The 26,841-nt window shown below is 38.3% G+C and overlaps 1 protein-coding gene across 6 annotated transcripts in view; it reads left to right on the top strand.

The window, feature by feature from the left end:
* Positions 1-26,841, top strand: part of LOC144077678 (protein phosphatase 1 regulatory subunit 29-like) — a 91,257-nt gene that overhangs the window by 7,437 nt on the left and 56,979 nt on the right. For all 6 annotated transcript variants that reach the window (XR_013301065.1, XR_013301064.1, XR_013301066.1 and 3 more), the window contains exon 3: positions 16,844-16,994. The gene's annotated coding sequence lies outside the window, so the exon portion shown is untranslated. The remainder of the gene's footprint in view (positions 1-16,843; positions 16,995-26,841) is intronic.

Genomic DNA, 26,841 nt, shown 5'->3' with positions numbered 1-26,841 from the left:
TCCTGATGGATGTGGGAAAAACTGTCCTTAAGCCTATTTGTCTGTACTTTGTGAGACCTGTAGGGTCTGCCAGAGGGCAGTAGCTGGAACAGGTTGTGACCAGGCTGGTATGGGTCCCCGACAATGTTCCTGGCTCTGCTGAGGTAACGAGGGCTGGCAATGTCTTCCAGTGAGGGCAGAGAGCAGCCGACGATCTTCTGGGCAGTGCTTCCAGCGTACCACGCTGTAATGCAGTAAAATCTACAGAATCTTGAATTTAGTGGATACTGTTTGGGCACCCCATCCACGTTGAGGAAAATTTTAGACTTTTAAGTGTGCCATATGTGAGTAAATATGTGCCGCGTTGCATTTGTATGGTTTTTTATTGTTCAATAAGGGGAATTCCAATCAATAATAAGGGGAGCAATTGGCCGAGATTGACAGGTATGTAATTGTTATGGGAAAAGGATCATAATCAAAAACGGGTCTATTGTACTTTGGTCTGGACCAAAGGAAGCAAACTATTGACCTTTCCGGTGTGAATTAGACCTTAGTGATAATGTGACCTCGCTGAGGACAAATGAAGACATGTTCGTTGGTCTTCTTAACATGACAGAATTGATTAAGATTATTCATACAAATCCTAGGAAAGACCTTTTTGATTTCCAATGACTTTGGATCAAAGACAGTTAAGGGACATGAAGAGAAAAGTGTACGTGTTCTGGGTTTTTATCCTTGATGGTTAAAAAAATAGCATCTTCATATAGAAAAAAAAATGCTTCTAGCTAGTTTTCAAATCTCGTATCAGCAAGAACCAATTGATTCAGTTAAAAAAAACACCTTGATTGAAAAACAAATGTGAGATTTTTTTTATAGCCGAGGTGTCTGCGTGTGTGCAATCATGATTGTGTCACGGCCAAAATATCATTGATGGGATAGAGATGAGATTTGCGTCTCGAAGGGGTCTTGGATGGCGAGCCTTTGCAACTTCGCCACGGTCTGATAATCATGGGCTCCAAGTGGTCGCTCGGTGTCACACTCAATCTGCAGACGGACGGCGTTCGCTGTGTATCGCTCGTTGCGCTTTATTCATAGTCAAAATGTCGCATGTTGAGTTTGAGGAAAATAATGGAAATATACAAGTCGTCTGAATGGAGGAAACCTTGCTTAAGAGTACAGGCAGGGCTACAAATAACATTTGAAACTGGCAAACTGGGAATGGTTAGCATTAGTATCTTGATTGTCAATCTACAATGGACTACAAAATTGAAGTAGGAAGATAATGTTCGCTACTTGATTCTTGCTATAGAAGACCATTTAATACAAAGCCTATAGGTTGAAAACAGTTATAATTGTGTGACAGCTAACAGTCTTGTCGCTTATAAAATGAAATTTTTAGATCAATGGTCCTATAAAACTAATTACAACTTGCATAATAAATGGTAATCCAGACAGTATTATTTTTTTATATCTTCATGGATTGATTTACCAAATATTTACTGTACATACACATACAGACTTTATCAATTCAATTTCACAAAATTCTAATCTCATGAAAAACATTATTTCCATTTTATTCATGGTTTTAAATGAATTTGAAATTCAAATTTTTGGGGGAAAGGCTGACTAATCAAGGTCTGAAGTCAAAGCCCAACGTCATTAACAGAATATAATATGAGAACAATGTAACCAATTTACACATCATTCATCATCATACAACTGCCATTAGGTAAAATGCCTCCTTAATGGCTTTGGCAGGTTTATATCTCGAGTAAATCACATAGACTGGTTAATGTTGTTTCAGAGAGGCAATACTTTTCTGACCCTTCAGCATAAAGGCAAATCAAGAGTTTTTGTTTCAGCTCTTCAAAATTAAACCAAGCCTACCCCCCCCTTTCTCAGGTTTCAATAACCACCCTTTGTGTGACATCTCCTCCCCCAGAATTTCCCTTATTACAGAGTTAATAGACCCTGATATTTCATTAAACCTGCTTCCTGAAAGAATTTGCAACACCATCCAAGCCGCAAGACAGCTAATTCAGACTATCCCCAACTTTCATTCATTCATTCATTCATTTTCTGAACCACAGCTGACTTTGGGCGCATTGCGGGGGACACCCTGAAATGGTGGGCAGCCAATTGCAGGGCACAATGCGAAAAATAACAACAATTCACGCTCGCACGGGCAATTTAGAGTGTTAAACTACCCTACTCAGCAGGTTTTGGGGATGTGGGAGGAAACTAGAGTACCCAAAGAAAACCCACGCAACCCCAGGGAGAACATGCAAACGGTGACCACTTGCCGAGAAAACTCCATATTTCATACATTGTGTTTTCTAATCCTAGGTTAAGTCACCCACAAAGCACTCGTGGGTGTAAATAGACCTTAAAACCAAAATAAACCAATCAGAGGCCAGTATCTTCGAATAGAAACAAGCTATGCTATATTTATTCAGAGTACTATGGTAGGATTCACTGGCTAATTTTAGCTCATGATGACAGTGAATTAGCAATATTATAATAATTTTTAACACTATAGTAAGCATAAGTTAATTCAACAATGCATAGTATGTTCATGTGACAATCTCACCAAAGTTTTTGTCCCAAAATTTCGACCTATCAAATGATTCATTGTGTCATCTTTTTTCTTCTTCTCGGTATTGTTTGCAGCGTCCGAAACATTTTTTTCGTCACTTACTTGAAAGCCGCATCCGTCATCCCAAAAATAGTCCCTGCCGACGTCCACTGGGAGCCAACGTGTAGCAACGTTTGATGAAGTTTGGATCCGGGAAGATGACGTGGGTGCAGAAAAAAAATGAGATGAACTATACTAAGTGATTAAAGACTTCTCAAAAGCAATGACATTTAAAAAAAAAAATCTGAAGAGAGGCTTTTGTTAGGTAATAATTGGCTTCCAATTCTGCCGTTTTTTTAGTGGGGAGTTGCCAAAGCATCATTAAAGAAATTAATGTTTTTTCTCTTAATCATTATATTCATTTAAAAACAGACAAAGCTTGTAATTCAAAGGGAAATCAAATTTTGACTGGACAATTATGGAATTTTTGAGCCATTTAGTAGATTTTCAGCTAGGTACATTAATCACATTTATTAGCATTTATCTCATGTCACATTATTGTGGAAGAAAATATAACTTTCTTAGACAAAATTAGAAGGATTATTTGATGGGAGATTATGACTTTTATGGTCAAAGATGATTTTTGTGGCATTATGTATATTGCTTATTGGTGTAATGTATTACTTTTGAGCCTGATTGATCTTATTCTGAACACTAACATTCATTTATAAGAAAAATATTCAATATCTGAAGTACAGCAACTGTTCCCTGGACATATGGGACATTAAATAGCATTATTTGAAGAAAAGTATAGCCTAATTAAGCTTTTTATATGATCATTTTAAGTCTTTTAATGGCATTATGTTGTGTTTTTTTTTTTATATGAACGCCTTCCTGGCCCTTTATATAACTTGTATTACAGAAGTCGCATTTAGTAGGGATTTTATCATGAATAGAAGCAGAATAAAAGGCATGTTAGAACAGACAGTGTGCCACTTTGTCTCGGCAATTTTTACAGCTGCATGAAATATTGTTTTACTGATTAATGTTTCAATTTTTTTTCCTCCCAATTTCCACTTCAAATTTTAACAATAGTGTGCCCCGTCTTGCGTTCAGAGCACAGCAGATGGCTGAGCGAAATCCACACAGACGTACGCTTTCATAGACGCTTTCCACCGACATTCACTTTAAATGGCGCCTCAATTATTCAGGCGGCTGCGTGGGAAGATGACGTGTGTGCGTGTGTGTGTGTGTGTGTGTGTTGTTCTCCTGCATTTGGGATGCAGAAAACAGAAGTTTTGCTCAAGTCTTCTTGCCTCTTGGTAGCCAGTCATTTCAATTAGCCACCCACGTATATTTGAGGGCACGTGCGTGTGTGTGAAATAATAGCCATTTTAAAGAGGGACATAATTTTGCAAAGTCACATTAGCTGAAAAGCAGCATGCAGACAGTCGAATGTGAGTGTGCATCACATTTGCAGATCAGCTCATCCATAAAAACCTTGCCTCCTGCATGCTGATGTGTGTGTGTGTGTGTGTGTGTGTGTGTGTGTGCAGAAATTACATTCCCAGCAGGATTTTGTGGAGATAAAATGAATTTGTTTTGGTTTTGTCCACCGCATGATGATAATCATCATTCTGCTCCCCTTGACTCATTTTTTCTTACCTTCTTTGAAGAGCTTTCAAATCAATAGACTTTTTGTTTCAACAGAGAACAGGCACACGTTAAAATGAATAATGCCAGTGTCATTAATTAATTACATTGAATCTGTACTTTTCCTATTCAAAAATGTCTTTTTAAAGGCTGGATGACAACCATCAACAGGTTTGCTCCCCTCCTCATTTCGTATCAGCATCATTTTTCTCTCCCCAACTTTGACTTCATTTAATTTTCTGCCCCATTAAAACAGGGCTGAAGCACCTTGAGCTTGATTTTACCGGTCGTCTTTTTCCAGTCTTTTCTTTAAATCACGGCAGCCGTGGCGGCTGCAGCAGCAGGTTGATGGGAGGGGAAGCTGATGGATGTCAGCACAGATGGAAAAATAGGCAAAAATGAGCTTCGCCTAAAGGAAGAATCACACCGCACTACCACCACAAACACACATGCACGTGAACATGCCCCCCTCCACACACATATACACTCATACACACAGTGGCTAGCAGATTCAGCCAAGTGGGGTTCTGGCTGAGTAGAGATTCTGGTAATTGACAGTCCAGGGTGCAGCATTCAGCCTTGCATGAAGTGCAGCTTGTCTTCAACAGGCTTTGCTGGGCTGGGATTGAATCTCCCCAACTATGAAGTGTGCGAGAATAAGGGGAAAAAAGAGTCAAGTTCAGAAGCAAAAACTTTAACAAGCTTTGAAATGCACTCTGTCTTCAATGCTTGCAAACATGGGGTTTTAAATTAGGGCTTCTAGTCTGGGTAACGATTTAAAAGAAGCTTTGGGTTTCAAATTATACTTCAGATATTTTATTGAGATGGCCTGGTTGTGACCGTACGTTTCGTCGACCGAACAGTACGTCGCCGGCGTTTCGTCGCCGGCGTTTCGTCGCCGGCGTTTCGTCGCCGGCGTTTCGTCGCCGGCGTTTCGTCGCCGGCGTTTCGTCGCCGGCGTTTCGTCGCCGGCGTTTCGTCGCCGGCCATTTCGTCGCCGGCCATTTCGTTGACGGACAATCCGTAAGGTTAGTGGTTAGAATTAGGGTTAGGGGATAGTGGTTAAGGTTACTGGTTAAGGTTAGGGTTAACCTAACCTCAACTTCGCGAACGATTGTTTTGTTGCCTAAATAATTATTATCAACCAGGTAATCTCTCTCTCTCAAAATTATAATCATGAGAGAGTTTTTATTTCAGATTTTTTAAAGGAACTTTGGCATTAAAATAAAAGGCAAAAAATAAAACGAAAATTGTCCATTGACGAAATGTCCGTCGACGAAATGTCCGCCGACGAAATGTCCGCCGACAAAATGTCCGCCGACGAAATGTCCGGGGACGAAGTGTCTGTCGACGAAATGTCCAGGTACCGGCCTGGTGGTTGAGTGTGTTAGCGCGTCGGCCTTGCAGTTTTGCAGACCTGGGTTTGGTCCTCTTATGTGGAGTTTTGCCTTGTCTTCATCAACCATTTTTAAGTTTGGTCTCTGCTATGAACTATTCTCTTAATCCAGTTTGCTAATCATCACTTTTCTTTTTGCTCTTTAACTGTCAACTAATCTATATTCATGATCATTAGATGGCTTAAATATTTCAGCGTGAATGTCAGCAGCCATCATGTTTATCTGAAGAACTTCACCAATTCTCTGCTTCTCCTCTTTACATCTTCTCCCCTTTCTGTATATTTTAATTCTTTCTGTTTATCCCCTTGGCTTTTCCACTCGCCTGTGAGTGGTGTGTGTTGATATTGCTTTGATTTCCAACCGCCTGGCACTCACTCACACATTCTGTCTCTCCTGGACGCCACTATCAATATTTCATAACGTTTGGCCATTATGGTTGGTCCAAACTCACCACATGGGTGCTGCCTTCTTGTTTTTCCAACGACAAACTTCACATATTCGTCATGCAACAAGTCACCACAGATTTTCCCAAAGCCAACACATACTCATATAAGCCCAATCATTTAGACATTTAATTACTAAAGAAACCTTCAATTCCCCCAACCCGATGTCCCTGCTAAAGTTTCCTCAAACAAGAAACTGAGACTTTGTTGTTCCTGATATTGTGTCATCAGGTGAATAAGATTTGACACTAGCAGGGTGTTTTGAGTAGGTAGCATGTAGAAAAGTGCCGTAAAAATGAAAGCCCGTTTAACATAGTGTCGCAAGACATTGGGGAGGTCTCGGATGTGCTGCCAGACAGTTAAATTTTTAATTTATTGCCCCTCAACACACTCTGATGCTCTGTAAGTGTTGTTTTTGTTGTTGTGTTTTGGACCAGGGCCAGCGGGTACCTATGCAGATACCATGCCAGCATATGGTTATATCTTTTGAACAGTTGCTATTATATTTATAGTTATTATAGAGACAGATGAACATATGTGGAAGGTAGAAGTAAAAAAAAATGAAGTGGTTGTCCACATTGTGAATAGGGCATATACATAACCAAGCAGGTTTTCATTTAAAAAAAATGACCTGATGAAACTCAACTTTTACATCATAGGTTGGCAATATGATTTTGAATAACTGATCTCTGTAGTGACTGAGGAAATATGGAATCTAAAAACTTTTAAAATGTTAGCCACTTAAGTATGAACATGGAGGAAGCAACCTTTTATTAGATATCGACTGTAGTGACAAATGCATAGAGCAGTGGTGTCAAACTCTGATTGGTTCGCGGGCCGCATTAACGTCAACTCCATTTCATGTGGGCTGGACCATTTTAGATCTAATACCTAGATTTTTGGTATTTTTTGAAATTGCATTATAGAAGTAAATCAAAAGCCCTAAATAGTCCGTTTTTAGAGCTCTAAAGCAATGTTTATTTGAGCTTTTTTTTCTTAGTAATGGAAATGTCTTTTAATCATATTTTTTAATTCAAATAGAAACAAAATATCTTTTTAAAGTGGAAAACGGAAAATATTTGTATATTTATTTTTAGATTTTACAAAATGCTTTTTGAACTAAAAACACAAAAGAAAAAAAATGGATTAAAAAATTACAATGATTGATTTTAAAAAGGGGAAAATCAGGAAATGTAATGTACATCTATCATCATTTGAATTTGATCCTAAAATAGAAACTCATGATTTACTTTCTCAGTCCGCACAAAATGATGCAGCGGGCCAGATTTGGCCCCCGGGCCGGCACTTTGACACCTGTGGCATAGAGCATTCTTTAGGATGCTAATAATCTACAAAAGATTTAATGCTGTGGCTCCCATAGAAACAAAAGTGCAGCTCGGAGTAAACTTCTTTTTAATTCCTTGCTTCTTCATCCATTGGTGTGTAAGGCTCCTCGGGGTTATCGCTGGGCAATATGTTCCGCTAACAGTGTCCACCATCACACAGCGCAAACCCCGATTTATTTCATCTGACGGCTAAAAGAAACGAAGGGGAATGAAGCATAGCTGTTATCTGAACTCAGTGGGTGGACCCAAGACTCCAGGAGCAAATTTTTACGATCCCTCTCCTGCCCAGTAGCTCAGCACAAACGGTGAAGAAAATAAATGAAGGCCATAAATCTAATGACAAATCTAAGATAGAACCAAAATAGCCCATGAACCTCAGAGGAATAATGTTAAATTATGGATTAAAAATTTGAGTATGGCATTCACGACAGACTTATGGACATGGCCAGTGAACACTCATCGCCGGGTTCATATATTAGCATGAAAAAAGATCAGTGTAAATTCAATGTGACAAATTTTCTATTGTACCCGCGTACTGCAAATATAGCTGACTCTACTTTACTTACTTAAAGTGTACATACTGATGATTTTGGCAGCAAAATGCCTCCCCTAACCCAAGATACGAGACAAAGAAAAGCAAGATGCATCCTCAGGTGTGTGTGTTTGTGTGAATTAAGTGTGTGTAGGCTACTTGAAAGTCGAAGTCACTGTAGTTGCAGGAATCAGCAGAATGCAAATGTGATGTTTGTACCTGTGTGTGGTGTCAGCATAACCATTGAGGATTCAGCCATTGTTTATGTATGGCTCTGTTTGTGTGTGGTGAGTGTATTAAGTAATGAATCCTTGCTATGTTCTTTTGACGCACAACTATATATAGACACGTGTGTGTTAGTGTTTGAGGTTAGAGAACAACTGAATGTTAAATACGTTTACATATTGGTGCAACAACTTGTTGAAAAACTGCACAGACTACCAATTGAGCATATTTATTAAGACTAGGTACACTGTTAAAGGGTCTCTAATAATAGATTAGTTCTATTTTCAGTGTTCAAGCAACAGTTACAAGTAAATTTAATTTCAGTTTATTGTCTTTTTTGGATTGGATTGGATAACTTTATTCATCCCGTATTCGGGAAATTTCATTGTGACCGTCGCATAGGGTGAGAATGCAGATACAGGAAAGGCATAGTTATAAGTAAGACAGTGCCGTCGCAAAGGCCGCAGAACAACAAAGCAAAAGAACAAAGTACAAAGCAAATCATAGTAAATGGGATCATTAAGAATCACCAAAATCAAATCATTAAGACAGAAAAGCAGCAAAAACACAAAACGAGCAAGAGTGGACGGAGCTACCGCCACCGGCTGCCACTTGAACGGCGCCATCTTGGTTGCGGTAGCAAAAACGGATACAGACTCAAAAAGACGTTGTAAAGTTGGACAAAAAATGGACAGAAAAGCAGCAAAAACACTAAACGAGCAATGGTGTCCCAAATTTTCCTTTTGGTGTTCAGTATTTATTGATTTTTTTTTTTTTAAGATGACATACTCGTACAATGCATCGAAGGGATAGAAGTCCTTTATTTTGAATGCTGGGCACCAGTTTCTAGTAAATCTTGTTTGTTCTTGTCAGCACTAGCTGAGTGCTCTTGTTTTCAGTCTTTTGGACTAATATGGTAATATCATTCATTTACCATCTAATTGAATGGTTTGACTTCTGACTGCGGGCACATAAGATTATCATGATTGTTTGCGTTTGTGTGTATGCGATTCACATACTGTGCACCCCCCTTCACTCCCTTCTTGTACACCAGTATTAGAAGAATGCAAATTTTTATTAAATGATTGCACTCACAAAACTGGCATCCTCCAAAGCACTTATTTCAAATTACTTGCATAAAAAATACTCGTGCACACATAAGAAAACTTTTGTTATGCAGTGTTTGACGATAGCATCAAAGACTCGTGTGCTCTTAGATGCTGCACGTTGTCAGAAGGATGGTTGACAGGAAGTGGAATTTTAAAGGTTGCAAATGTCAACATGGTGACCTCCTGGTATTTGTGGGCTAACGTTCTGAGGTTGCTTGCCCACTCGTCACGCCCTCTTCTCTTTTGTTGTTGTTTTTGGGATGCCCCGTAGTCTTTGCCATTGCGCCGCCCACCACATCCGACACCTAACCCGCTGCCCCCTGCCAACATTTTGGCTTGTGGCTCAGGGGAAGTGTGCCAACATGCTTGGCCAGCGACCATTTCACAGATATTTGAGCTATGCAGCAAGGCAGTTTGGAACAACAAGATTTTTTCAAAATGATGTGAAAACATTTTTGTTGACACTTTTCTTGACTTAAAAAATAAAAATACAAACATAACTACAGAATACTCATAAAAAAACTAAACTAAAGAAACATGTATTCTTATCAGAAAAGAAACAAACATTCATCATTTCATTACTCTTAATAATGAGGGGAAAACTGGAAATGAATAAAACTAAGCAGTCGGCGGTGACTTGATCACGCCATCCGCCGATTTTGTTGAGTGGGGGTGCTGGAGCGTCGTCTGTGGGCAGTAGGATTGGGACATATCGAATGTGTCTTTTGGAGGCAAACCTCACTTTTTAAGAGGCATTCATGTAAAAAGTTTTTGTGGATTGCACTGGAGCTGTTTCTAATATAAGATGGTGTGCTAATTACAGTCACTGGTGGCCTAAGCTAACAATGTTCATTTGTCACTGTCTCATTGATCACGCTCATAGATTCTCTATAGTGCAGTGTCAGGTCCAATTATAAGTGGCAGGCATGGAGTCGTGAGACTATGTTTTTAGTCGTAGATTTTCGAGGGTTATTTATCATCTTTGTTTAAAGACTGGCGACTATTTGTCAATTACTAAAAAAGTCAAATTCTTTAAATGGAGTTGGCTATTTTTCCCACTTTGAACAGTGTGATTTGTGGTCTCACGACACAGCATAGAACACGGTGAAGCTGCAAAAATCAAACATGCTTGACCTTCACCGCTCCCGTTTGACTTAAATGTGACGAGCTGTGATGAGTCACGGCCCAGACAAACCGTGTCTGGACACAGGCCAAGCATGACAACGACGACAAGAGTGAGATGCATTCCAAATGTGCTCAGCGCTCACAGCTTCTCACTGAAGTGGCTGTTACTTCCTGAGAGGTGTGAAAATTACCCCAAAAATGGCCAAAGCACAAAAGACTAGACGATGACACAGTGGAGGAGTTTTCAGTGATAAAAGGTGTAAAGGATGTAAAATAGCATTCACAGACCTCGCAGCCTAAATCAGACAAATTTTATGGGGAGTGGTAAATAATTGTTCTTTCATTTCATTCACGAGGAAGCTGAGAAACCACTGAAATAAAAAGAAACATTTCTGTAAAATAGAATGATTCATTTCAGATGTGGGTTCGCAGGTGGATGCAAGATAGTTCAAGAGATAGTGGATCCAGATTAGTTAGTTCAGTCGGTTAAATTAGCCAATGAATGCGAGTCGGTTAAATTAGCCAATGAATGCGAGTCAGTAGATTAAATATTGTGGACTAAGATGATTTGATTTTCTTTTTTGAAACACTACAGCAAGGGTGTCAGACTCGGGTTGGTTCGCGGGCCGCATTAACGTCAACTCAGTTTCATGTGGGCCGGACCATTTTAGATATAATATTTAGATTTTTTTTAATAAATAGATTAAAAGAACTGGATTAAAAACCCTGAATATTCAGTTTTTATAGATCTAAAACAATGTTTATTTTAGCTTTTAAAAATATATATTTTTAGATTTTACAAAATGATTTTTGAACTAAAAACACAGAAAAAAATGAATAAAAAATTACAATTATTGATTTAAAAGGGGGAAAATCAGGAAATTTAATATACATCTATACTCTTCATTTTAATTTGATCCTAAAACAGAAAGTCAGCACTCATGAATTACTTTCTCGGGCCGCACAAAATGATGCGGCGGGCCAAATTTGGCCCCCGGGTCGCCACTTTGACACCTGTGTACTACAGATTAAAAATAATTTAATTGCAGGTGTATCCTGACCTACCAAGAATGTAGTTTACGACTCTGATCATTTGGCCAGGTGACTGACCAGTATTAGATGACTCATTGGAAGCTTCCAAGACCTACTTAGAACAGTCCACAAAAGAGCACAGATTCAGCGGATTCAGTTCAGTCAGACGACAGGCCCGAGTTTGTGGAGTCATCAGAATGATTCTGTTGGAATGGGGGACTAGCTCAAAATAGCGTAGTCCTTGGAAACTAAGTGAGATGACTTGTTCACTTGTGCAAGCAAATAGACACACTAGAAACACGACAGACTCATTCAGTGAAATTGATTTACTCGAGACAAAAGACACCCTGAAAACACGGTGAACCGAGATCATTTGTGTCACTGGGTCGGATGACTTAGTTGAATTTGATGACCGACATTGCTTATTAGATTCACGAAAAACTCCAGATGTAGAGTGATTCTCTTGAAAGAAATGGACTTGAAACATAAAGAAAATAACTGAATAAACAGAATAAGTATCTTAAAATGAATCACTAAATTGGGTTTTTGAACACTGATAAAATTGCTCATTTTGGTTCATTGAGCAAAAAAAATATTGAATTTAATCATTTGACTCCCATAAGAAAATAGTAAAAATGCATGAAAGATATCCATCCTCTTCAGTTAGCAATAAATTTCATGTAGGTTTGATAGTATTTTATATTTGCCTACTTATTTATGCGACCACTTATTCATGTTGACTACTTATCTATGTTGACTACTTCTTATGGTAGTAAAGTTGGATCTGGTTGTGTCCCATAATAAGGGCACAGCAGGTGGTGGGATGAAAATAAGCACTTTGCATATTGAAATGACTAAAAACTGTACATATTTGGCATCAGCAGTGGATGAGCTGTCATCTCAGGTGAAAGTCTGACAAAACAACAATGCGAAGGCGCTTAATTGGACCAAAAGGGATTTGAATGGTCACACTCAGGCAGCATGCGTGTATAATAACAATGCTTGACTCACACTTACCTCGTGTTTGTTGGCTTGTATGTGACAAACGATAACTGTTGCATTTAGTCTTTGAAAATTTAGTTTAATTTAATCTTTGAGAATTTAACAGATGTAAAGAAAACCCTCCAAGATAACAATTGGGTAAGCCTAATGTATTTTACACTGTCATCCAAGACGATGGAATCACAAGAGTGAGAGAAAAAAAAAAAAAAAAAGGAAATATAACAAGAAAAAAAGGAATAAATAGATACAAATGTAAAGGTATATTTTGGCATTTTACCTTTTGTCGTGCAAACGGAACAAACCAAACAAAATCACTTTTTTTAAGTTGGCTGAGTTGGCAGCTTTAATTAGCATTGGTTAAAAAATTAATAAGTCTAATTGGAATTTTTCTGTATTTAGGATTGTATTGTTGTGGTTATTTTATTTTTTTCGTTGAGTTTTTGTAAATATCAAAATCAATCTACAACGCAAATGTCCATGTTTTTTTAAATTAGTTTTAAAGTAAAACCATACAGTTCAAGTATTACAAGAATTATTTCAGCTATCTATTCTCTCCCTATTTCATCTTTCAGATGTTTTGTGGAAAAAAATGTGTGTTTTCCACACCCCTGCCTCCATCCCATAATATCCATCTCCTTCCCCGTGATGGATGTTGGTCTCCAGTTGACTGCCGGGTGCAGCGCTGGATCAAAACATCATTTTGGCTCATTTATTTTGGCCCGATCGAAGCGATGCTTTCTTTCTTTGCCCGTCATTTGTTTGTTTCATTGCACAGAAGCTTGTTTCATTTTTGGGCAGGATTTTTTTTTCCTGTCACGCACCCGCCAGATACCTTTTTATGTCCTCTTCTTTGGCTTTTGTTGGAAAATGTGCTGCATTGTTGTATTTGAGGTTGTTTTGCTTGGTTATTGTGCACGGTGGCACTGATCATCAATAACTGACAAGCTTTTGAGCATTTGCATTGAACGTCGTAAATGATCAAGTGCGTTGTTGCCTTTTTTTCTTTTGGTACCCTGTGGATTATCATTTATATCTGGGCGGAAAATAAATGACATTAATGATGTGACACATACTGACAAGAAGAATATGTTTCCCTTTTACACACTGTGGCTACCATGACTCTCTCACATATAATACACACAATGTGTTTGTACACAACACATTTTGCACTACCTTTGCTTGTCAAAAGATCAAAGTGAGTTTTTCCAGCCATTGTTCGGAAAAACAACTTTTCTTGTAAAAACTTGAGCATAGAAAAAACTTAATGTTGGAGCACAAGGAGCAGCAGTAAAAATCTATTTTCCAACTAAACATAAAGACTTAAGACTAAATGCTTTTAAGCTTCCTACATTCATGTTCATACACTTAGAAACACCACAGAGGGCATATGGCACCTTTGTGGTAATGTTACAATGCATTACTGGAATACAATAATGCATGAACATAGAGAGACAAATACAAGGCATTTATATGCAATCCTCTGTGAAATTTGACTACTACTAGATGTGCATTATACTGTAAGATTACCGTATTTTCCGGATGAGAAGTCACACTTTTTTCATAGTTTTGGCTGGGCCTGGGACAAATATTCAAGTGTGACTTATGTTTTTTCTCTCTCTGACTAACAATAATAATAAGAATAATAATCGGACATAGGCTTTGTCATCATTGACTCGACAAAAGCCTAATTGTCATTATACCCAGCTGCGTATGATGAAATTGGTAAGTAGGTAACAACAGCTTATGTTGTTTTTAAGGCTATAGATATCTGAAAAGTGCTATGCTAACAGATGCCTACGTAGCCCTTTTTCCTCCATTTTACTATTGTATATTTGTCTGTTTTTGTTTTCTGTTTAAAAAATGCTCTGCCAAACGTGTGCAAAACTTGTATATTTTTTCTTCTTTGTCGTGTATTCTTTGGCTGTTGCGATTTAGAATCTGAAAAATAACAGTAATGTTGGGCATCTTCCTGTGCAATATTGACTTTAAAAAAAATCAATTTTTACCAGAATACACCTTTTATATTTTTAATAATTTCCATTTTGCACATTGGAATTGTGCCCATAATGAACAACAGACAAAATAAGTTCTCACCCATACATTTTTTTTTTCCGTGTCACTCTGGTTTACTTGTAGACTTTGTGTTTATTTCTATTATGCAAGATAGATTTCCCATATTTTCCCCCTCCTCCAGGGGCTTTTTTTCTGGCTGCCACGTCTGCCTGACCACTGCCTCAGAGTGTTTTTGTGGTCAGTAAGCTGACATTTACTCATGATTGTGGTCCCGCCTTCCTCTATACCCACTCTTTGTCATGCTTATGCTCCTGGCCACCCTAACCTTTACTTTTAGGATATAAATGCAGATGGGATAAAAAAAAAGTAAAGAAAAAAACGTTCACGTCACCGCTGACCTTCGTACGTGCCGCCACTGACATTCTCCCGAGCGGGAGAGAAACTATTTCCGGCTTTTTTTTTTCCAGCCCGTGGGAAAATGTTTGCACGGATCAACTGTTGTCATGAGGTTAGCATGAGATGACAGACGGGAAGACAGGCAGGAGCAGAAAGGTTCGGACGGGGGGGCATTGGTGGGGGGCGCTGACAGAAATGGAGATGATATGGTATGTTATCTCATCAGGTAAAGGGGAGTCGACTCAGACTAGTTTCTTCTATATTGGAAGGTGAACATCTAAGTCAAGGTTATCAGACTCGGGTTGGTTCGCGGGCCGCGTTAACGTCAACTTGATTTCATGTGGGCCGGACCATTTTAGATATAATATTTATATATATTTTTTTATAAATGGATTAAAAGAACTGGATTAAAAGTCCTGAATATTCAGTTTTTTATAGATCTAAAACAATGTTTATTTTAGCTTTTTTAAAATATATATTTAGATTTTACAAGATGATTTTTGAACTAAAAACACAGAAAAAATTGATTAAAATATTACAATTATTGATTTAAAAGGGGGAAAATCAGGAAATGTAATATACATCTATACTCTTCATTTTAATTTGATCCTAAAACAGAAAGTCGGCACTCATGATTTACTTTCCCGGGCCACACAAAATGATGCGGTGGGCCAGATTTGGCCCCCGGGCCGCCACTTTGACACCTGTGATCTAAGTAATCGGTGGAGAGAATACCTTTCCTTACCTGCGTGAATGTATGTGACATTTCTTTTGTATACTTTACATAGTATTACTAGCCTTATGGTGAGTTCTACGAATTATTGACAAGGAATTATTTCATTACAGTAAGTGTTTGACAAGGCTGCATAACTCGAGAGTCTTTATATTAAAAGTAGGTTAACTGTTTTTTTTTCTGGAGGTGTGTGGCTAAAAGATTGCTGAATGGCACAGTTGACATCCTGACATGATTTCATACCTGTCAACCTTGGCCAATTGCTCCTCTTATTAATGATTGCAATTCCCCATGTTTAATGTTAACAAACCGTACAAATGCAACGCGGCACATATTTGCTCACATAGGGCACACTTAAAAGTCTGAAATTTTCCCCAAAGTGGACATAGTTACGCTTTTGTATGCACTAAATTCAAGATTCTGTCGATGTTGCTGTATGATGCTGATAGCTTGACTGTCTGGGTACATTGCTTTCTGACAAGCTATATTAATATAGTGAAAAGGCAGGCCTGTGAACGGGGAATGCGTGCGGATATCATGCTTAAAGGATGACAGATTAGCAGTTGATGATGATGATTTTGTCTGCTACACGTGACCGAGACGATCCCGATTTGAGCCGAAATGGGTAAAATGAGATTGGTTTTACAAAAAAAACGTACAAAAGTTGTTATACGACAATTTGAAATGATCAAAAACATATAAAATATAGCAAAAGCATATATGTGGACAGGTATGTGGTTAGCTTCTTCTATCCAATGGCATACAAGCTTTTATCTGAAAGCAGCACTATAGTTATATACGAGGCATGACAGTTGTGTACTTGTGTTTACTGTTTTCAACTCTTCTGATTCAGTGAGTTATGGATTTCTGCTGTGTGTTGCCCCAGGATCAATCTCAGCATCTTGATCAAATTAAGTTAGTGCGTTTTACACGGGTTGATGTTATTTGACAGGATAAGTCAAATGAGGTCTACCGGTAGGCCCCACTTTTATCTCCATATCCTCAGCGAAGCAGACCTCCAGCTTCTATTATCTGTTAGCGACTAATTTGCCGTGCCTAATCTGCTTTTTGGGATTCCTGGATAAATATTAGGACCTATTTGACCAGGAGCCTCTTTTCAATTAGACGTGGGTCGCTTGCACTCTCTGCTTAATTTCACTCTACAATTGATTTGATTTTATCTTCAGCTTCCAGCCTAGTGCCTCAATGGCTTGGCGGCCATCAAACTTTTATTAATAACTGCTCCTCTGTCTCCTTTTCTTTTCCTCACTCTTGCCCGACAGCTTCTGAGACTCTCTTTCTCGCTTACACTGAAAGAAAAGAAGACATTTTCGGACGTAGAAGGAGTGGCAAAGCCTGCCAATGGAGGTTCTTCGTAGTGAAGTCTGTTATTGAAGAGTGAACATCAGCTTCAAGCCGATTCCAAAGCAAAAGGTGAGTAATTTAGGAGTAATTACAGTAGGATACTTGCCAATTTTTTTAAATGTATTTATTTTTTTACCATCTATCCTCAGTGATAGGGTTAAGTGCTGTCAATTTTTCTTAAAATCATTTATCTAGGATTTTTGGATAGAATAACAAATGGTTTTGATTCTGGGAACATTTCCTAGTTGGACTTTAGATCCCAGACAGTCCTAACTTGCAGGATTAGATATTGTTGAAAATCTATTGGGTTCTTTCTGTTACAGATCAACACAATCCTTAAATCACAATCTATAGAATATTTTTGGTCATATGAATGTTTTTTTATTCCCTTTTCCCCCCAGTAACATTCTTCGACAGCTGTCTATGACATTTTTGTCATTCTTTGTCATTCTTTCACTGTTATTAATGAGACACAAGCTAATTTGGGACTTTAAAGACTCATTAAGATCTAACGACTCACTGTGAAGAAACAAAAATTAGACAAGCGGGCACTTAATTTATTATTGTTTTTTTCTCTGTTGGTGAGTGCTGCCTGTCAGATGAAACATTTTTGTGACTTTACTCTTAAATTTCATTCCACTCTTTTCCCGGCTAAGCGGGCTTCTGTAGAAGTCACAACAGGGAACGAACACCTGCCGATTAAATACTTAAAATCCAGCACTTTTGAACTGAAAGGATAAGAAACAGCAGTGAATTCACCCTTGTCTAGTTTTCTGGATACTCGGACGTTTCATCTAAAGACGTTTGGTCCCCGGACGTTTGGTCCCCGGACGTTTGGTCCCCGGACGTTTGGTCCCCGGACGTTTGGTCCCCGGACGTTTGGTCCCCGGACGTTTGGTCCCCGGACGTTTGGTCGACCGGACATTTGGTCGACCGGACGTTTGGTCGCCGGGTTGTTACTGTTGAAACCAGCTCTCAAAATTATAATCATGAGAGAGAGTTTAATATCTAAATATCTAATATCAAAATATCAACAGTAAACTCTCTGTCATAATTTGACAGCGAGCGAACCCGGCGACCAAACGTCCGTTCTACCAAACGTCCGTTCGACCAAACGTCCGGGGACCAAACGTCCGGGGACCAAACGTCTTTCGCCGAAACGTCCGGTCACGAGTTTTCTGCATAGACAGGCAAGTGCAAGGTTTGGTTTAAGATCCGACATTTAAAAATGCAACATATGAATTTGATATCATCAGGAGAAACTGTAGTTAATTCATGCCTTATTTTGCTTCTGGGCAGACAGTTTAAGATTTAAAGACAGGAAGAAAACTACTGATTAGCAGTGATTGATCGAGACATAAAAATCCACGAGATCTGTTGTAACAGAAATGTCCACATAGAATGTCTTGTGTCCTTTGTGGGTTGTTTTAAATATGAAATAACCTTTATTTACGTTTTAACCGGGAGTGTTGCCAGCCCTCCAGTCAAGTTTCGTGCCTGCGGGCAGTTACAAACCTTGTCATTTTCAAGGGTATGAAAAAAATGTAATTAGTGATTCGTAGTATTCAACAGTGTCTCCAAGAATCACTAGTGATTGAGAATATGCATCACAGTCTCATCATGACTAAATAGTTCAGAATTACTCAATGTGGCCGGTATACCTTTTAAGAAGTCACGTATTCTCCCTTCGTGTGCTTTTACATTTGTTTCTTTTATTGACTGTTTTTCATGTCTTGTGTTAATTAGTCATTTTGATTGTAATGCTGTTTATATTTTCTATTTCAATTATTTTGGATTAATTTTGAATGCTGTTACCCACCCAGAGTAAACCTTTCATCTGAGAATTATAATGCGATTTAATACTTAGCTTGATGATTTATACCAATAACATGCATAGCTGCGCATGAATATTCAATGAGAGATGGATTTTATATATCCGCCCCAAAGGGTTAGAGTAAATGATAGTCGCTGTAATAGGTTTCAACAACTAGAAAATTCTGTTATCATAATATTAATGATTATTACATACGTATTTAACTTCTGGCGATACAATCTAGTGATTTACACAGGTATGGTTAATTGAGGCCAACCTAATTCCATGCCTAGATGGACTGCTGTTAAAACAGTAGGGAAAAGGGAAGTAAATTAAATATGCTGCAGGACTATTTCCAATTAACTAAAGAAGCAGAGCTACCCAATAATTTAAGAAAAGCAGTTTTAAAAGCAGACAAATAGATAAATTAAAAATTGCAAAATTAAAGATTGTTTTAATTTGAAATGATTCATCCTTTTAACACTCTGAAAATGTACACACTGGGTAGTTCCAACCAGTAGATAAACCTTAAAAGACTTTTTATTCTCAAGTTGTACACATAAGTGAGCATTTTAGGCATCCAAAAACGAATTATGGACATGTACAAATATACTGGTGAGGCTACAGAAGTATTCTCATGCTTTCTAATGTCAACATGGACTTCTCATGAATTTGGTTATTTGGGATTTTATCAGGAAAATTGTTACCCCTCACCCAGTTTAACAGTATTTCATGAAAGGTGGCTTTATTTGCATTATTTTTGCCTTAACAGTTAATACCATTTTGTGTGTGAAAGTTCCTTTTTTGTTCAAGCTATTTTAGTTAGTCCTTGGTTTGTCTAATTCTCATTAATATGTGGCAAACAAAAATATCAGTTGAGTTGAAATAAGTCGAGGCCACCTCATGGGAATGGATGCCGCCATGCTGTCTCTACTGCATCTCGTTAGTTTGCTGCTGTAATGCTGACTGCGATTGGCGTGGGGCTTGTATGAAATGGGGTGGAGGGGGACAACCCCCGTCCCGGAGTGAGAGGCCAAGCTACCGAGCAGAGGCATTAGCCATGCTAATCTCATTAAAGCGGACCCGTGAGTGAATCCTGCGGGAATGTGCCAGAGACGGATGAGCCGCTTTATTATTGAAAAGGTTCAGGGATGCGGCAGTCGGACTGAAGAGGAAAAGACAGAGACAAAAGAGAAGCGCAAAGATGGTCAAGGAAAGGAAAGGAGAGGAAGAAAGGATGAGGGTAGAAATATAAAGAGGATAGGCATATACTAAGCAGTTACTAGATCTGTGTCTTGATAACACACATTTACGATAGCGTAATATTTCACTCTATTAACGATACATTTCCGCCCAAGAATGATGTGAAATGATTTTAGTACTTCAGTGATGAGATAAATTTTACTCGTTATGATACATGCTATGAATCATTTCAATTTTATTACATTAAAAGCCCTCTGGTTAAGTACAGTACAATTCGCTACGTCGTAATTTGGTTGCAATACTATAGTATAGGTACTACAATTGTGTTAAGAAGTGATTCAAGTAGGCAACATGAGGATCATTTGCTTCAATTAGAGCATGATATGTTGCTATTAACTTCATTTCCAAAATGATTCCTTCCAAGTATGGTGCAATTTGATTTAATGCATTTCTAATGTGGTATGATAGGATGTACCAAAATTACAATGTGGAGCAATACAGTGCACTCCAGTTAGAATATCATTCGAATAATTGCAATTACAATATTTACTTTGGATTGACTTCAGAAACCATATGAAACAACACACTTACAAAATCTTACATATTACAATTCACTCAATAACACTCCAAAATAATTTGCTGCAATTATTATCCGATGCTTGTCACCCTTGTTAGAAGCAGTATGGAAAATGAATGGACGAAGGATTATTATACAAAATTATTGATTCATTCATAATGTAACATTATATTTATTGATACTTCAATTAAAATAAAATTTAATAGTTTTATTATGTTGCAATCTATCAATCTATGGATATGTAATCCAATAGATATTCTATGAATAGTCAATACAATTATGATACAGAACTATTTACATCACTTCTGTCATAATTTCCTTCCATTTTGATACAGTATCAATGTTTTTTTTCTGGTAATCCCCTAAATTCCCACAGAACTTTTTAAAAAAACATTTTACAAAGAAGAGTCTAAAAATTGTTCATGCAAACAAGCCACATCAAGTTTGACTTCTCATTCTTCGGTTCTATCTTTTGTTCTCCTTGTCCATTAAAGTCCCAAGTCAACCTTTTCTTTCTTTGTAAGTCTCTTGTGTGTTTGACAATTCCTGTCCCCTTCTTCCTTTGTCTGCTTTGTCTTTTTGACGTCGTCAGTCTGAATGGGTCCCGAGTGTGTTCCATTGGTATCTAGACAACCTCCTCAAGCGACACCTTCAAAGACAAGCAACCCTTTTCCCTTCTCGCTCGCCTTCATGTCGACTTCACGATGTGTGATGGCATTTTGAAAGTTCGCTGGAGACCAAGGCGACATTAGACATTGAGTTATTTTAGGGAGCATTGGTTGAAGCCAGGCTGCTGTGTAGATAGAGCAATGGATAGATACCCCTTTATTGTATACAGACCAGCCCTTGTTTTGGTTATACCACACAGAATTACATCGGAAAATACTTATTGGCATTTCACGAACAGTCTGATTCACATTTCTAGCAATTAAAAAAGAAAAATCCACAATGGAGTGAAGGATTTGGCTAGTTTTCAGCAATGGGAGAGCAAAATGCCAGTGATTTTGGATTGTTTTCACCTGACTATGATAGTATAGCTGTGGGGCGCTTTTTGTTTTGCACTTTAATAGGCAGCAATTCTGCATTCAGTCCCGTTTTCGTTGAGCGGAGTGTGTGACTTTACGGTTAGACTCTAGTATTCCTCGCACTATAATCTTCCGGGAAGCTAGTGAGACAATAGACTGGAACAGAAAAGATTGAACTTACGTTATTGTACTGTATGTGCAACCAGCAGCGAAATAACTTTTGGCTGTGAAACCGTGAAAGCCACTTCAGTATCAATGGTTTGTGGAAAAGCAAAAACATCCATTGCTGTCAAAAACATCTTTTCTTGACATTTTTTGATGTTCATTTAATTAGAAAATTAAGCATTTCCTCACCAAATTGTCAAAAAGTCACCTATCTACGGTACTCGGTCGTTGGATCGCCGGTCTTTTGGTCGCCCAGAGGTTGTTGATAATTACCATTTAAATCGTTGCTCAAATTCCCTAAATACAAACTGCAAATTATTATTTTGTCATACTTAATGCCCTATTAATTATTAGGCTAAACAAAAGCTCCAAATTTCCTGTACTTTTATTGTGTAGAACTTGTTAAGACCCTTACTGACGTCCCTTCCTAAGGGGACAACTCATGTACATACAAACTCTTATACACTCACACATCCGCTCAGTGAAACTGCTCAGGGCCATTGTTGGCTTTTATTGATGCGTAGACCATGTTGTTTTACCTTGTTTTGTCGCCGGTCTTTTGGTCGCCCGTTGTTTGGGTCGGGGCGACCAAAAGACCGGAGACCAAAAGACGGCTACCAAAAGACCGGCGACCAAACAACCGCACACGCCTATCTACAACAACCTCTTTGCACTTTGATCTTGTATTCAACCAGATACTAGTTGCTACCTGGTCACGTCTACAGCTTCCACCTTTTTCTCAGATGGCGACAAAGTAGTTAGACACTTGAGGCTGTCAAGATGCGACTGCACGATGAATCATTGAATCAGACAGGATCGCATTGCTTGCAAGGCTTGATAGTATCAAGACAGATGCATAGACCCTCTTCAAATACACTTGTTAGAACCTATCCCATCTGACTAAGGGCAAAAGGCGGACTACTCTAAATCAAATCAATCCTAGTCAATTGCACGGTGCTTAACGGAGATGGACAACCATCCACACTCACTTTCACACTTTAACTGAGAGCCAACTGATCTCACGATGCCTGCGCCAAATTCAGGCGAATGCACCACTACACCGATTAGTGACTTCACCACACATTACGCTAATATTTTTCACTTATGTTTAAAAGATAGTGACAGAATTCTAATCAAGACTTAGTACAACTCATCTTCAAAGATACCAATAGCATTGCTGTAGAATATTACAAGAGAACCCCACTGATTTTTAGTGGGAGCTGAACCTTACTGCCTATTGTATACATTGCAGCAGTTTCCCATTCAGTCTTTATCTCATTTATTTTTCTCTTTCTCTTGGGACCTCACAGACTCAGTTTCTTCTAGTGGCAAGAGATAAAGACACACAAACGCACACACACACAGGCCCATAAAACTGCAGTGTTAGTTATGTGCCAGCTACAATGGAAAAGCTTACCAAGCCCCACGGTCCACATGAGATCAGGATGGATCACACTTTGCAGTCCACCACTTTATAGACATACACACACAGGCACATATTTGCGATAATATTTAACCGAACTTGTTGGAGCGAGCACACAACCATTTTTGATGGTTGATACTGTAACCTCCACCCAAAACAAATCTACTGTATCTTGGGGGTTTTCTTTCACTCAGTTTGTGGGTATGCAGAACTGTGATACTCAAGTATGGGTCACACCAGTCATAGAGGTAGACTATTGGTCGATATATAGCTAGAAATCGTATGAGTGTGTAGGGCATGTCACACTTTGGGGCAAGAGAAGCTGGCCTCACACCCCAAATTGGCACTCTACGAATGACACACTGCAAGAGGTGATCGGCAGGTTTGAATTCGAGACCCTGGGTGTTTCGCCACTTGTTTGTCAGGCCAAAATTAGTATTCTAGGCAAGTACATCAAAACTGTCATGTAAATTTACGGCACCGTAAATCAACATCGGTGGACGTTCATGGTAATCCAAGAGCCGGAGGACCTAACTAATGTGTAGCTCCAACCATGTCTAATTGATAAATCTTTGACCAGATAAAGGCTGGTAAGACGACAAAAGGATAACGAAAGGCCCATAAACCAATAGTGTGCTCTGAATAATTCATCAAGCCAGAGGTGTACCTATATTTACGCACGTTGGTTAATCATATGGGTTGGGGGCTTGATTAACAGCTCATTTAGAAATTCAACCAGGATCGTGTTCATTGATTAACGACAAGCTTCTCACATTATTGTTGATATAAGCAAATTTTTGCCGTAAAAAAAGCCTTTCCTGTGCTGTGGCTAATATTTCAAAATCAGACCAAACAGCAACATTACTTGAAAATTTAGCAACACTATCAGCGGTTCATTCATTTTCCGTAGCGCTTATCCTCACAAGGGTTGTGGGCGTTGTCTATTCTTACAGTATCACAATACAATATTACAGTAATATTTCTTTTTACAGTCGATAGTAGTAGGGTAGTCTTGATGCTAAACCTGGTTTTACCTTTTTTGACAATTTTAATCCTCATTTAGATTAGATTAGATTAAACTTTATCCAATATAAGTACCCAAGACACTTTTCATGGCATCGGAATATCTCTGGTGCTTTATGTACTTTTAAATGTGTTGGTGTGTCTGTGTGTGTTTAAAAAGATACAGTACAATTAAATCCAGACAGGCACATATGCTTTCTCCATTAAAACGTGTGTGTGGACCGCAGATAGGGAGCTTCATTAATATTGGTCATTAACAAGCCTCGAGGACACACGACACGAACACCCCCACGTTAAATGAGACACTAAATAGATAATTCCTTATTCATTTTGACTCTGCTACTTTGGAGAGCATTAATTCACGTCCTTTACATCGTCCTTCTTGTGTTGCATTCTAGGTACGACGACAAAAGGGAAACTATGACAAAGAAGTAGAAGTTTAAAAAGTAAAGACGTGGAAAAGTCTTACCGTTTTCTTCATGCCCATCTCTCGAAAAACACATTTTCAACACAATAGCTTGACAAATTGGATGACTCAGTTTATTAATAATAACTACATTCAACTCCATTGCTGAGACGGGTAAACAATTTAAGATTTTTATCTGGGAACTATATATATATATATTTTTACTTGTGAGTGAATACATATACAGTAATTTATGAGTTTAATATTTTCCAACACAAACTACGCCCCTGGAGTGTGCACCTTGCAAATCTATGAAAATATTTTTTCAATAACATTTTTATAGGAGATTTATGTTTTCTTTATACTTTTGCCTAGTCATTTCGTGTCATTTTAAATGTTCACGTTGCTTGTGATTAAAACAGTCTTCCGAGCAGTTCACAACATGGTTCAAGCGTAGCCATGGTGACAGATGCTACGCAAGATACTGGTTTCCATGGCGCCGAGCCCAGCCTGCTTTCCTTCCAGTGTGCTTTGACGCCAGTGGTCTAATGTTAAAATTGTGGAGCAACAAAGTCCACCAAGAATGCTAAAATCAGCACGACACGTCATTCAAATGACGGCATGCAAACCTATGAGTCACAGAAAGACATGAAAGTGTTGAAAATATGATGTTAAACCAAAGTTATGGTTTTGATTTAGGGTTACAGGTTAGATTTTAAAGATAGAGTTTGGAGCAATTCAAGGTTTGAATTGAATTCGAAACTGGAACTGTGTTCAGAAACCAAGTTTAGGGTTTGACATGAAGATTTTGGACAAAATATTAGATGTTTTTTCAAATTAGGCAATGTTAGAGTTTCAAGTCAGATTTTTAGTTTAGAAGTCAGGTTGTATATTATTTCTGTGTTTCGCACTAGGGTTTTAAAGAGGTTTAAAGATGTTTAGAGTTTGAGGCCAGAGCTCAATTGAGTGTTTCAAACTGGGATTAGTGTTTTAGTTAGTGTTGAGACCGGAGTTAAAGTGTCAAGTTTGTGTCAAGTCTAAAGTTTAATATCCTAGGTCAGCATTCAAAAGAAGGATTTAGGTTGTTGAAAATCAGTTTATGTAAACATTAACTTGAAACCTTCATTTACAACCCTGTCTTTAAATCTAAATTTGAAATCTAATTTTGAATCTCTAAATCAGCCTCGGAAGCTAAACCTTAGTTTGATTTGTACTACTAAAACATATTATTTTAACATCAGAAGGATTTAAATGATTGTGCTCTTAGCCACTTGAGGCCAGTAACAGTGTGACGAATTAATCCTGGTCATTATTCAAATATTCCCACACATTACGCCACACTCATTTCTCTAGGAGAGCCCTCCCCCAAGCAACCTTCTCCTCCCAAGTGAGCCCCCCTCTGTCATGACCTCGTTCCTCTAGAGGGCAGCGCTCTTGGACTGGGTCGCTTCTTTTAGGCTGACTAATTGGCTGCTTGGCATGGCAGATGACTTTTAATTTATTTGGATGGGCTGCTAATTGGAAGTCGTCGGGACGCAACCAGTTCTCATCACCAGCTCAGCTCAGGGTTGGAGAATAAGGATGATTAGAAAAAAAAAGTGAAGAAAAGAAGAGTCAGGTGGGATTTCAAACTCTAAAGGCCACCGGGTTATAATGCTAGTGGGGAGGCAGCCAATTATGGGGCTTCATCTGTTAAATATAAATCATAAACAGCAACTTTAAAGTTTTGTAACTTAGTTGGAAGTAATTAAGGGTTAAGGTTTCCAATTATATCAACAATATAATTATCAATATTTTAGAATTCTGTGCAATATTTTAGAATTCATCTAGCCGGGATGTGACTTTTTATACTTTTATACTACTATTTATGTTTTTTTTTACTGAGAAAACACACTTTGAAAAGCTTGAAGTAGCACCACCAATTTCGTTCTACCCAGCTGTGTATGATGACAATAAAGGCTTTTGAATTGAATTTGAACACAAATGTGGATTTTTAGGCCATAGTTAATTTGTGAAATTTTATTTTCAAGTTTTCAACCAATGGATGCTTGAATTTGGGTTTTTTCCACTGGTCGTTAGGGTTTCAATTTAGGTCTTAAACACAGGGTTAGGGATTCAGATTAAATGTTTCAATAATTATCATATCAAACAAGGTTAGTATATAACCTGCAGGCCCCAGTAATGTTCTCTGAAATCTATAACAGATAGTGTTCTTATGTTAATGTGGTCAAAGCAGTTCTTCACAGAACTACTTGTCACGGTTCACGGTAGGGCGTGTAAA

Source organism: Stigmatopora argus, chromosome 7, assembly GCF_051989625.1.
Source record: "Stigmatopora argus isolate UIUO_Sarg chromosome 7, RoL_Sarg_1.0, whole genome shotgun sequence".
NCBI classification, from domain to species: Eukaryota; Metazoa; Chordata; class Actinopteri; order Syngnathiformes; family Syngnathidae; genus Stigmatopora; species Stigmatopora argus.
This window is presented reverse-complemented; position numbering and strand designations above follow the sequence as displayed.